General features: G+C 54.2%; 1 protein-coding gene across 5 annotated transcripts in view; it reads right to left on the bottom strand.

Moving 5' to 3' along the window:
* Window positions 1–12,493, bottom strand: part of SCN5A (sodium voltage-gated channel alpha subunit 5) — a 94,607-nt gene extending 82,114 nt beyond the window's left edge. For all 5 annotated transcript variants that reach the window (XR_009350841.1, XM_059162056.1, XM_059162058.1 and 2 more), the window contains exon 1: window positions 12,330–12,493. The gene's annotated coding sequence lies outside the window, so the exon portion shown is untranslated. The remainder of the gene's footprint in view (window positions 1–12,329) is intronic.
* Window positions 12,494–13,779: the final 1,286 nt, after the last annotated feature.

Below are 13,779 nucleotides of genomic sequence, written 5' to 3'. Positions count from 1 at the left end.
ACCAAACATTACACCCTCCAATCTGGATGCTACTGCGCAGGGGCAGACCTTGTTCCCCCAGCTGGGACAATGCTGACCTCATGGCCACTGGCCCCCTCTCTCTTTCCCTCCACTCTGCAGTTCCACCACTCCCTGGCCCAGCCCTTCCCAAACACAGCCCCTGCCCTGTGCGATGGCAGGGCCACCTCAGGCTCTCCTCACGACCCCCTTCTCTAGGACACCTTCTATGTTTGCCCATCCACGCTGATCTCCCTCCTCTGGGCATCCAGCCCTTGCCTGCTTCCTGGCCACAAAGGTTCCCTGATAGTCAGTCCCTGGGTTTGTTTGGGACCAAAGGGTATCGCCTCTCAGGCAGTCTGATTTCACCAAATAGCCCAAAAACCTCTGAGTCGCTGGCTGTACACATGGGTATTACAACAAGGTGGAGATACCATGAGGGAGAGCAGTGACTGTCCGCACCAGACACCGGAGCCCTCTAGACCTGTCTCCGTGTTGTCTCTTCAGCTGGCCTTCCTGAAGGAAGACTTTCCTGAATGTACGGGGCACATAGCTGGGGCTCAATCTGTGGTGGTCACCTTGCCAGGTTGTGGAACACGAAAAGAGTGTAGCTGTGGGTATGGTCCAGGGCCAGGGAGTGACGCTCCGGATTTCTCTGGCTTCAGCACTAAGATTCCTGCATCCTGAGAGGCGATACCCTTTGGTCGGAAACAAACCAGAAAGGTTGGTCACCTGAGGGGTGAAGAGGGGCCTGACTCCAGCCTAGTCCCTCCTTGTGGAGCCTTCCTTCCCATTCCCCTCCCATATCCCAAGGCAGGCACGCTCTGGAATCCTGAGTCACCTCTAGCATTTTGGTCGCCTTGGAATCACAGCCTCTGGAACACAGCATGCAAAGAATATTCTTTGCTATGTAAATTTATGCAAGGCACTCTGTGGAAGTGGTTCCCAGGCTTCCTAGAAAATCTCTGCTGGCTTCCTTGGCTCCTCCCTCCTCCCTCCCGCTCTGGAGACTCAGCTCACCTGTGCCCTTGCCCCATGGCCCTGCCTTCCACGGCTCCTCAGTCCTTCAGCAAGAGGTTCAGGGAGAGCATGTGGGTGCCCATGAGGCCAGGGCTCACTCCCCACAGGTGTCAGTGAGGGCAGGAGGAGTGAATTCATTTCTTCCTTGAGGAGAATGAGTTAAAACTAATTAACACCTCAACTCATAGACTCATTTTATTAATCGAATGATTCAGTAATCAGCACCCGCTGTGTACACGGTCTTACAAATGACTTCATAGAACACTTTTCTTCCCAAGGTAATGGATCTTAAATCAACAGGTGATGATGGGGAGATGAAGATGAGCCATCAGCAAAGAGACTCTGTGGTGGCTTGTGAGGACATTTCCACTCAGCCTTGCCAAGATGGGCCATGAGGAAACGCCCTGGGCCAGAGAACCCAGACCTGTGCCCGGTTCTGCTTCCGCCTTTGGCCTTCCCACTCCTTCTCTGCAGGATATTGTTTCTAAATGGGATAGGGACATGATTCAAGTGCCTGTGGGATCTGGTCCTGTCCACTTATTTCCACGTGTCCTTGGGCAAATTAACTGATGTGTTTCTGCCTCAGTTTTCCCATCTGTAAAATGGGGGGTCATAATCGTACCTGCTGCACAGGGCTGTTCTGAGGCTTAGATTATTAATACTTGTACAGGCTCGGCACACAGGAAGTATCTTAAGAATGCCAGTTGCTCTTATTGTGGTTGCTGTGGTCACTACTTTTTTCCTACTAGATCCAACTCAGAGGATCCCTCTTCGAAAGACCTGTCTTGCTGCCTCCTCTGCTTCCCACTCCCAGTCCTCCCTGCCTGGCTGGCCTTCCCTTCTGTGTTCTCAGCACACTTGCATCCCCATACCCACTTCACCACAGGATGCAGTTAACTGACTTCCTTTCACATCTCCCTCTCCCTTCGGCTGTGTCCTGAATTTTCGAACCATAGTCTGGCCCAGTAGAGGTGCCTCTAAAGGCCTGGTGAATGAATGAGTGAATGAATGAATGAATGAATGCCAGATTAACCTTCCTATTGCCCAGCCTGTGAGCTTGGAGATGAACAACACAAAGCCCCCTTTTCCTGGGCCTTGTTTTTCTCAGCCACAAACTGGGTGGGCCAATCCAGCAAGGTTGTAGGCTCATGATGTGTCTGGGACTGCCGGAAGTGCTGCTGTGATCACCTTATTTCATTCTTGCAACAATTCTAGGGAGAGGGTAGGTTAGTATATGTTTTACACAAAGGGAAATCTGATGCTTCGAGGTTAAGTAAGCAGGCCCCAGTCTGTCTGGTGAAAGCCAGGTCTCACCAAGGCACTTACATTCCCTCCTACTTCTGCTGGCACAGAGGGCTGGGAGGAAGGGGTAAGGTCAATCTGCGACAGGGGCGGGGCATGTCTGTGAACCGCCCCCCCACCTACAAAATGAGGAGTCCAGCCAAGGCTGGTCCTTCCTCCCTCTCAGCAGCCTGGCTGGCCGACCTGCCTGTGCCCACGCGTGGGCGGCTGCTCCCAGGGAGACCTGGCCGATTTCTGCCAATGGCCAGGGACTCAGCAGTTTCCCCGCTGGAAATGATTCCCCAGCAGTTTTTATCTCCAGCTCTGGCCCTGTTGAACGGCCCTGTCCAAAAGGGTAGCCACCCAGCCCACATGGCTACTGACCACTTGGAATGTGGCTATCCCAGTGGCCATCCAGAGTGGTACAGTCCCCACAAATTTCATTATTAACTTTTAAACACTGATTACAATTTATGCTGGTTAACATTTTGGATGTATGGGGTTAAATGAAATGATACAATTAATCTCACTTGTTTTTTTTTTTTTTTTTTTTTTGACTTTTTAAAATGTGGCTACTAGAAAATTTTAAGTTGCATATGTGACTCTCATGGGTAGTTCATGTTCCTCTCTACCAGATGGCATTCCCTCCCTGCTGTTGGGCCCTAAACACTTAGAGTTCCACTGCCTTTGGGCTGGGCCTCAGGCTAGCCCTGGGGGTGGGGGAGGGGAGAGAAGCAGAGGGGGAGGACAGGTCGGGGATGGGTTGAAGGAGAGTTGTCTTCAGCAGCCCAGAAAGTGGCCACCCGGTTTGGGGCAGTGGCTTGTGGGTGGTTGTACTGACTGGACCCACAGGTGGGGATGGGGGTGGGGGAGAGGGGGAAGTGGGAGGGGTCAACGGCATCCCTCCAGCCCAGGCAATTATCTGCACAGTCCTGGCTCTCCCAGGGTAACGGCTTGGACAAAGGCTCAGTGGGGGTGCCAGCTGGTTCTCGTGGCCTGTGCATTCAGGTCCTTGCTCCCAGATCAAAGGCACATTGGCACGTCCTTGTGCAGGGCCTCAGCGAACCGGCTCCCTGTAGGCTCCGCTCCTCTGAGGCTGCATAGACATTAACTCTGTCTAGCCCAGAGCCCGAGCTTTGGGGGAGGATGATCCCCAGGGGGCTTTCCTTCTCCAGTCCTGATCCCAGCCCCCAGCAATCTGGGGAAGTCCTGCAGAATCCCCACCCCCATCCCTTCTGGAGGCGAACACGCCCACCCCAGAAGCCGGGGATGCCCTCATTTACATACATTTGCATCTCATTTGTTCCAACACTGGCTGAAGCCGAGGCTAATTCAGCTGACAAGAAAACCCCACCCGTTTGCTCTGCTTAAGTGATTCCCCAGGCGGAATAAAAAGGGGTCCCTGGGACCAGACCCTTCCCTCTGGAGTGGGAGCTGAGGGGAGAGCTGGAATGGGGTGGGGGCACCTTTGGCTTGAGCCCTGGATTCAGCCAGAGTTCCTGTTTTTTCAAACTCCACCTTCCCCACAGTAAGGATAGGGCCCTTTGGGAGCCTGGAAAGGGCTTGCTCGTCTCAAGTTCCCTGGTATTGCTGGTGCCAGGTCAGGGGAACTACACACACAGCCCAGGTCATTCAGGGCCCCCTGCACAGGGCGCCTGGCATCTGCTTCCTTCCAGGCCTGAGTCTGTCTTGTAAGCCCAATTATTTCTCCATGCACAGGGGTCTGGAACGTTATGTCAGGCACTGAGATGTTACTCACAGCCCAGAGCTGCCTAGGGGTCCAGGGGCTCCAGGGTGGGGGCTTGGAGGATCCACTATGTGACCAAAAGAACTCAGAAGTCAGACAGCTGGCTCGGTCAACCAGGGCACTGCTGGCCCAGACTGTGTACCGTCTATAGCCACACACCACACACAACTGGGCCAGAAAGGTGGCCCAGGAAGCACCCGACCAGCACACAGGTGCCTGCGAGATGGCTGGAAATCAGCATCCTAAGTCTCTAGCCCCGTTTCTTCCAACTCATTTTTCTCAACACCTGGGCTAAAAAAAATGGTTTCACAGGGGAACTATACACTGAGGTCATGGCAACCAAAGCATTTATGGAGTACCTACTGTGTGCATTAGGGAGACAGGAGTACCCTAGGGAAGCCTGGGGGCGCTTAGGGTCCCTTAACCCCCAGAGAAAGATAAGCCAATCCATCCACACACAAGATCTATGCCACAAAATTGTTTATGAGACAGAATGGGCACATCTATCTATATGAAAATGCACTGATTTTCAGTGTATAGTTGAATGAGTTTTTTTTTTTTTTTTTAAAGATTTTATTAATTTATTTGACAGAGAGAAAGATCACAAGTAGGCGGAGAGTCAGGCAGAGAGAGAGGAGGAAGCAGGCTCCCGCTGAGCAAAGAGCCCGATGCGGGGCTCGATCCCAGGACACTGAGATCATGACCTGAGCCGAAGGCAGCGGCTTAATCCACTGAGCCACCCAGGCGCCCCTAGTTGAATGAGTTTTAACAAATGTATACATACATTCGTGTAACTACCACCTCAGTTAAGCTAGTGAACATTCCCACCGCCCCAGAAAGTTCCCTAGTGTCCCCTTCTGGTCAGCTTTTCTGATTTCCATCATCATAGATGAGTCTGACCTGTTCTAGAACTTCGCATATATAGAAGCACACTGTATGGGCTGTTTGCATCAAATGTTCCTGCTTGACATAGTGCTTCTGAGGCTTTTACACCGCATTTGCCGACTTCCCTTTGCAATGCACTGTGACCACGCGGGACCCAGCTGGGGACAAGTCCTTCGCCTGATCATAAAAGGCGAGGACTGGGAGGGACTCGAAGTCCAGCTATCTCTGGGGACAGCCGCCCCCGGGGGATCCTTAGGGAATATTTTTCTCTCCTTCCCTCAGACATTTCCTGAAACAGAAACTCAGCAATTATACATCTAACCGGCACCCAGCTCAGCAAGTGAGTGGGGGCTTTCCCTGGGTTTCCACTTTTGTTAGCAACTAGCTGTCGCTTTATTTAACTGGCAGTCTGTGCCGCATCCAACCACCACGGGGGTGGAGGTGGTGGCGGCGGGGTTGGCGCTGCAAATGGCTGGCCCCTGCCCTGTGCCTTCTTTTCCCTCAAGTCCGGCTGTGGCGGGCCCCCTCTGCCTGCCTGCACCCGCATGCGCAGCTGGGTGTCCTCTGGCTGGGGCAGGGGGAACAGACTCAGGGGCTGGGATTCTTCCCAGGGGTGGGCCCCAAGGCAGGCAGCAGTGCTGGGCAGCAGGAACAGGCACTTTGGCTCAGAGGCGACCTTTGTACCCCTTCCCTGCTACTGGCCCAGATCGATGAGGCTGGGGCTTTGATGGCCACACAGGAAGTATTGATGGGGCTGGGCTGATCCCTCCCATGGTCTGATGTTCCCCCGCATCTTAGATGACCCAGCCAGGCCAGCTGGAGGGACGGCTAATGAAACCTGAGGACTGAAATCAGCAGCTCCAGGCAAACCTCTCCCTGCCCTCCATCCCTTTGAACACTGCCTCTGGAGCCAGGCCCTTCCTTTGCCCAGGACTTCGAGGAATCAATACCCGCCAGAAAGGCATTTACCACCCTCTTGATGCCAGGAAGAGCCTTTCTGCTGCTCAAAATCCATTCCCAGAAAGCACGGGGACTGCCTGGGCACAGTGGTCAGAAGGTGGGGGCCTGGGCACCGCGGGTCCCGGGCTTCGCACCACCCGCGTACCCGAGTGACCTTGAGCCTAGAGGCTGACCAGCACTGGTCCCCGGCCTCCAGGGCTGTAAGGAGGGGAGCACACACCCTGGCGATGACAACGGAGGGATCTCCTAGTGGGTGAGGGACCTTCCCGCGCCCACACAGCTGCCACGAGAGCGGCTCCGTCCTTTCGCTTGCTTAACACACTTGTGGGGGCACAACTTCCCACTGCCTCCCTGGAGATTCAGTCAGAAGAAGAAACTGAAGAAGAGAAAGAAAGAACTGAACTCCAGCCGCTGAGCATAAATGCTCTCTTCCCACAACAGGCCCGCGCACACAGTCTGATCTCTTTCCCCTCTCCCAATTCTGGGCATCTGCCACGGCTGGGCTCTAATCCCACCTCCTCCAGATACCCTCCCCTGGCATCTCTGGGCTACAGGGACCTCCACTGGTGTGTGTGTGTGTGTGTGTGCATGCACGCAAGCATGCTGAGCTCCCAACTCCTGCCAGCCATCTCCTCTGTCCTGAGCAGCCTTCGCTCTGGCCCCAGGGATAAACCTACTAGGCCCCAAGGGTCTTTGGTTCCTTTTCTGCCTAACCAGAGTAGTAAACAGAGTGAAGAATAGACAAAGAGAGTCACAGAACTGTCCCACTGGACCCCAGTTTCAATAACCACTAAAGTTTCTGCGGGGCTTGGGGCATGCCAGAACCTTGTCCAGGAAATGAAGTTGGAGGTAGGAAAGCTGTGGGTACCCGGCTCCCCAGCCCATGGCTGTGACTCTTTGGGAACGGGATGAGGGTGATCTGGCAGGGGAGGTGACACAGGTTTCAAAGAGCCCACGAGTCACATGGTGCCAAAGCTGTGCCATCTATGGCACTTGCCCCGGAAAAGTCTACTCCTGGACTCCCTCTCCCATTTGAGGGTCCCTGGCCCCAATAATTGATGTGGGGTCTCTATAAATAGCACCCATTCCATATTGATCATCTTAAAAAGACACGGAATGTTCTAGGCCCACGGAGAGAAGAGTTATGTCTAAAAATAGTTTCATCCCCAGGAACCACTGCCAGCCCCAGGCTGTCATATAAGCTGTGCATAACAAAGGGGCAGTCTAAAGGAGGCAGATGACAGAAAGGGTGGCAGTTGGAAACTGAGGCATGAAACCTCTCCATCTCCACCTCATTTTCTCTGCTCTGGTCACAGAAGCCAACCATGCCTCAGGAGCTTTTCTCTGCCTTAGGGCCTTTGCACCTGCAGTTCCCTCTTTCTAAGACATTCTTTCTCCAGATTTCCTCTGGATAGGTTTTCCCTTTTTGTTTGTTTGTTTGTTTTGTTTTGTTGTTATTTGTTTGTTTTAGATTTATCTGAGAGAGAGAGAGACCCCACGAATGGGCAGCAGCACAGAAGGAGAGAATCTCAAGCAGATTCACCACCTAGTGTAGAGCCAGGCTTGATCTCATGACCCATGAGATTATGATGGGAAATCATGAGTCACCCACTTAACCAACTTAGCCACCCAGCATCCCTGCTTCTTTCTTGTTATTTAGGTCTCAATTCAATCTCTTCCTTCAAGAGGTCTTTCCTGACCAGCCAGTCTAGGATCACTCCTGTCTGTCCACCACATCATCCTGTTTTACTTCCTTCATAGCCCTGGTCATGATTTAAAATTACCTTCAGTATCTATTTGCTTAGTGGTATCTGGTCTGTCTTTCCCCGATAGTATGTGAACTTCATGAGAGCAGTTACTGAATCTGAGTTGTACACCTTCTAGAATCTTCTGTGGCACCGAGTAGATGCTGAATGTCTTATCTGGGCCCTCCCCCACCACTCCAAGCTGAACTCTGCCTCAGACCAACACTTCAGGTCAGCCTGGGGAGGCAGAAGGCAGTGGGAATCCAGTCCTGGCTTACTCTGTAGCCCCCCCATGCCTGGTCTACTCTCTGCAGCATCCAGTCTCTGTCCACAGCCTGCCCCCTGGCTTCATCCCTTCGCTCTCTGCCTCCTTCATAGAGTTTGCCACAAGATTTCCACCCTATCCCTCTACTCCTGGTTATCTGCTCTTGAGGACCTCAATGTGTCTCCAAACACTGCTTTCTGGAACACTTCTCATCTCAGAGCAAGATCTCCCTCCCCTTCCTGTCCCCCACCCCCAGGAGGAATCACAGTTCCTGCCATCAAAATCCCCCTCTGAGTCACAACTTCAACTCAGACCTCTGGCCCCTCACTGTCAGGAAAAGTATTTGCCCTAAAAGTACCACCCGTGGGTGCACTGCATGGACACACATGCCTAGAGTCCACTCTGGGCTCTCCCTACATACCCCCTTGACTCCACCCCTGGCCAGCTCCCTTCTATCTCTTTTCTCCCTCTTAAACCATCAAACTCTTGCAAAGAGCTGTCTACACGTGCTGTCTCCACGTCCTCACCTCCTGCTCACTTCTGAACCCACTCCAAACTGGCTCCTATTCTCACCAATTCATTCACTCATTCATTCATTCAACAACTAACCATCTGTGTTGGGCACCACATTCTGTAGGTGTTAAGGAAGTTTCTGGTGCTCACTGTCACCAGCATCCACACTGTTCCTCAATCTAATGGACACTCCTTTTAAAAGTAGGCATTCTTCTTGAACTATGCCTGAACTTCTCAGAACCATCTTCTTTACGCTCAGCAGAAAGAAAAGAAACAGAAGACTCCCCTTCCTCTGGGACATGCTCTCTCCTTGCTTTCTGTGACACCTCCCACTCCTGGCTTGCCTCCCACCTCTCCGACTGCTCCTTCTCAGCCTCCTTTGCAGACTTCTCCGGCCTCAATTGTTGGAGTGTCTCAGGGATCTGGACCAAAGCTGTTCTCTTGCACTCTCTCCTCCACATCAGGCTCACCTGGGTGCTTTGAAAATTTCTGATGCCCAGGCCTCACCCTGGAGTCAAATGAATTAGAACCTTGAGGGGAGGGAGTAGAGCCTGGGCATAGGTTTTTTTGTTTTGTTTTGTTTTTCAATTTTTATTTTATTTTTTAAAGATTTTATTTATTTATTTGACAGAGAGACAGATCACAAGTAGGCAGAAAGGCAGGCAGAGAGAGAGGGGGAAGCAGGCTCCCCACTGAGCAGAGAGCCCGATGCGAGCCTCGATCCCAGGACCCTGAGATCATGGCCTGAGCCGAAGGCAGAGGCTTTATTCCACTGAGCCACCTAGGCGCTCCATGTTTTTCAATTTTTAAAAGCTGTCCAAGTGATGCTAATGTGGCCAGGCTTGAGGACCACTGGTCTGCAATCTTGCTGGACAATCTAATTTACTGCCATGACTCCCGTGGCCAGCATCTGCAGATGATTCCTAGTTTCCACCTCCAGCCCCGGTCTCCTGCCAAACACTGGACCCTCCCCTCCAACTAACCACTGCATGTTTGGATCTGTCTCTGGAAGTAGTAACGGTTCCACTCAGTACCCCGAAATATCTGTCACTTCTCCTTTGTTCTTTATCAAACTTACCAACCTAAACTTCACTCTTGCAGTGTGGTGGGGTGGTGGTGGAGAATCTCATTTAATGAGAAATCAAAGTCAGGGAGGGAAGAAGTGGCACGTCTCTGAACAGAGAAGAAAGCTGGGATGCCACAGGTTCCACCACCTGTGGTGACCTGACTCTTCCTTTCCTTCAACCGAAGGACTTCTGAGGGCACTCGTGGTCTGTATGGGCAGACCTGACACATTGGCTCAAACCCAAGGCCTGCTACTTAGTAGATGTGTGACAGTGAGCGAGTTAGTTCACCTTGTTGGGCCTTCAGTTTCGACACCTGCAGTATTGTCATCAGTAAGGTCCCACCCCCCGGGCTGATGTAAGGATTCCTGAGATGAGCCTTATAAAGTGATTAGTGCCATGCCTGGCTGACAGAAAGCACTCAGTGAATGTTAGCTATTTTTAGTACCATTACTGAGGATAAATTCCCAATTCCTGAGTATAGAGCTCACAAGGGCCCCCGTGACTGTGACCTTGGCTTTAGCTTCTGCTCTTCCCTCCCTCGCACCATGAGACCCAACGGGTCGCTGAACTAACAAGGATGTTTTTCACAAATCTGCATGGCTCATGCCGGTCCTGATGGCTAGACTGCAACTTCTCCATCTCGAAAACTCCTATTCATCCTTCAAAACCCATGAGGAAGGTTATTTTTGTTAGAGAGATACTCTTGACTCCTCTGGCCAAAAGTAATCATTCCTCTTTCAGGGGGGCAATGGGGTCACACTTCTGATAGTGATACCCTTCCAATAACTTTCCCAAAAGTCAGTGGGAACTACCCTCCTGTGAACAGAACAGAGACTGCCATTGACCACTGCTCCAGGATGTTTGCACGACTCCCTTCTGGAATGGCTTGGGCACTAGCCTCTTCTTCTCCACAACTCCCAGCTGTCTCTGGTGCTTCCCACCACTCCTGTGAGCTTGGTTTTCATGCTGAGTGAGTCAATCCTGGAACTTTTCCAGAAGAGCTTTGATCACCAACCAGGGATGGGCCAAGCACCGCAGAGGCACAGCAGCTGCCCAGGCCACACAGGGCTGAAGGCTTTTTGCCGGCATCCCAGAGCCTGTTTCCTTTCTGCCCAGATCCTCTTTGGTCAGTCCTAGCTCATTTTGGTCCCCAGGAAGTAGTTCTCAAGGAATCTTCATCCTGAGTGGTGCACCAAATCTACTGACTCTCTCTAGATGACCTTGGATAAGTCCTTGACCCACTCCCGGCCTTGGTTTTCTCCTGTCCAATGTGGCACTAATGACAGAATTCGATTAAAAGTTCAGTGGGTCTCATTTCAGCACAGGGTGGGACATTCTAGCATCAAATCTGTGTTCCACGGTCTGGCTGTCCCCTGACTCTCCCCTCCTGATACTCCTGTGACAGCAGCATGGTATGAGCTATCATCCTGTGCCACCCTCCTTCCGCCTTCCAGCTCCATTACCACCCACTCACGTGCACCTGCCCAATTCCAGCTGGGAGGAGTTGAGGGTGAGGAGATGGAGTTGAGGACAGCCACAAGGGCCTGAGCTCCCAGTGGCCTGGGCCTCTGCTACTCTGAGTCCCTCTAGATCATGAGGGGCTTGGTGGGAATCTGCGAGAAGGCTGAGGTGCTGCCGCATGGTGGGGGTCATGTGGTGTGTCTGTCTCCACCCCGCTGTTCAGGCTCACTGAGGAAGGTGACTAGGGTCTCAGTGGGAGGGGGGACGAAATGCCAGCCAAAAAGCCTAAGAGGCGGCTCACCCTGCCCTCCTAGGACTGGTCTCAATGCTCTAAGGAGAGAAGATTGACTCCTGCCCCAACGTCAGCCATGGCTTCCTGGCTGATTCATCTGTGCCCTGGCCTCCAACAGGTGTTTGCAAGGCAGGCCTATGGCCAGGGCCTCGTCCCCAGCATTTCCCCCATTACGGCTTTCTGCACCTCCAGCCTCCACAAGGCTAGGTACAACCGTTCCTCCCGTTCCTTCCCATGCCACCAAAGACGATCAAATAACACAGAGGATGAAAGCCACCTCCCTCCCGTCAAGGCAAGTGGATCTGCCCGGGTAAGAGCGAGAGCAAGCAGGGCAGAGAACTCTCTCCAATCCCAGCGCACAGAGATCTCCCTTGCTGAGAGCACAAGGAAGTCTCTCCTCCTTCAAGGCGCTTAGAGACCAGATACGGCCCCGTTAGGGCGTCAAAGGGCACAGAGATCTCTTCGGGCTCGAAGCTCGCAGAGATAGGACACGTATTTAGATCTCTGCTCCCTCAGGGCGCAGAGATCTTTCCCAGATCTTTCCGGTCCCAAAGAAGACACCCCTAGAGGACCAATCAGTGCGGCCCAGAGAAAGGGGGTGATTGGCTCCCTCCCCCATTCCCAGCCCTGCTCGGTCGGCTCCTCGGCTTTCTGGAACCACACTCACTGCGCGCCTAGTCGCCGCTCTGACCTTGGGGTCTCCGGCCTCGGGAATCCGGGTCCCAATCCCAGACCCTCCCCGAGCCTGCGCCAGGGTCGGCCGGGAAGCCGGGGCCGCAGCTCCTCCTCCCCGGGCCCTCGACAGCGCACCGGGAAACCCGGAAGGAAAGGAATGGGGAGGGGGCGCACGGCGATTACAGACGCCCCCCCACACCCCCGGGGGAATCCCTTCCAGCCCGGAGGATCTGCACCCTTTCTTCTCTCCCTCCCGCCTCGGGGGCAGCGATGGGGGAGGGAACTGCCGGGCGCACCCGGGGCAGGGGAGGGGGTGGATAGGGGCCGGAGGCTCCTACCCTCGGGGAGGAAAGTTGGGCGGCGGCAGGCGGAGGGGGCTCCGGCCCGGCCGGTGCTCCCAGGCGCAGGGGCGCTCGCTCACCTGCTGGTCCCCCGGCCCTGGCCCCGGGATGGGCGGCTGAGGTTCCGCGCGGACTCGGCTCGGAGCGGGGCTCGGGGCACTGGGCGCAGGCTCAGCGGCCCCGGGGGCGCGATCCGCGCATCCTACGGGCGCCGCCGCCGTCTCGGCTCCGCCGCTCCGCTCGGGCTCCGGGGCTCGGCGGGCGGGCGCGGGCTCGGGCTGGGGGCGGGGTCGGGGGCGGGCCCCGCCTGGGCTCGGCCTGGGGCTTGGGGCCCCCGGCTGGCTCCGCCCCAGAGCGACGCGCCCCGGACTCTGCACGTGGCGCTCCGCCCGCTCAGAGGGTGAAGCCCTGGGCACCCGCCGGGGCGCACACCCCCAAGCTGACCCGGGGGCGCCCCGCCAAAGACAGCCGCCCACGCGGGCACAGACAGACACACGCAGACGCGGGCACACGCTGGGGTACACACTCACCGACCCAGGGACGCTTCGCCACAGATAGCCACCCACGCGGACACGGACAGGCACGCATCCCGGCACACACGGGAGAATACACGCAGGCATCCTCCCTGACCTGGGGACCCTACATTGGGGAACCAGCCCCCTGGACACGGACAGACCCTGATGCGGGCTCACACAGACACCTATGCTGACATTCCCTGAGGCTGACACACGCACACCTGCGCTGACACACAGACACCCACACGGACATAGGCAGACACATCATTGACACACACACTGAGGCAGACACACTCTGACAAACTCAGTGATACATGACTCAGAGACTCGTATCCCTTGACACAGAGGCACACAGTTACATGGGACCACATTCTGCTGGAGAAACACGGATAGTACACAATTCTGCACAATAGTAGACACTCGCACTCACACAGACCAGAAATAAGGGCACAACCAACAAACACAGAGACACCCACCCTGAAATGGACTCACACACATGCTCACATACATACACCTTGTTGGGACACATACAACCAACACCTTTACACACAGAGAGACGCTCAAACATGTGGATACTGAGACAGACACTGCCTCTCACATAGGGACACATAGACCAGTGGCAAATTATCGCTCATACCCAGGCTGACCCATAGGGAAACATGTCCAGGAACACAAGTTTTTAAAACAAAATGGGCTACCAGATTTTCCCCACAGGCCAGTAACATAGTTGGAAGGGACGGTATGCTTTGCCCTGCACAGTGGCCACTGCCCACAGCCGTCTTTACTTTTCTGACACTTTCAAAGCCCCAAGATACAAGAATTGCTCTTGGAGGGCAAAATGGGGGCTGGTATCTCAGAAAGCTCCAAGGTGCTGGATTTGAGATCTCAGAGACTGTGACCTGCCCCTCCACTGGAACTCTGGAGAGGTAACGATGAGTCCATTGTCCCTTTGGGATCTGGGTGTGGGGTTCCAGGTGTCACTGGGGGCCTTACACATACACTGAGGAGCTACCCG

This window comes from Mustela lutreola, chromosome 2 (genome assembly GCF_030435805.1).
Source record: "Mustela lutreola isolate mMusLut2 chromosome 2, mMusLut2.pri, whole genome shotgun sequence".
Taxonomy (NCBI): Eukaryota; Metazoa; Chordata; class Mammalia; order Carnivora; family Mustelidae; genus Mustela; species Mustela lutreola.
Note: the sequence above shows the minus strand (reverse complement) of the source record. Positions and strands in the feature narration are given on the sequence as shown.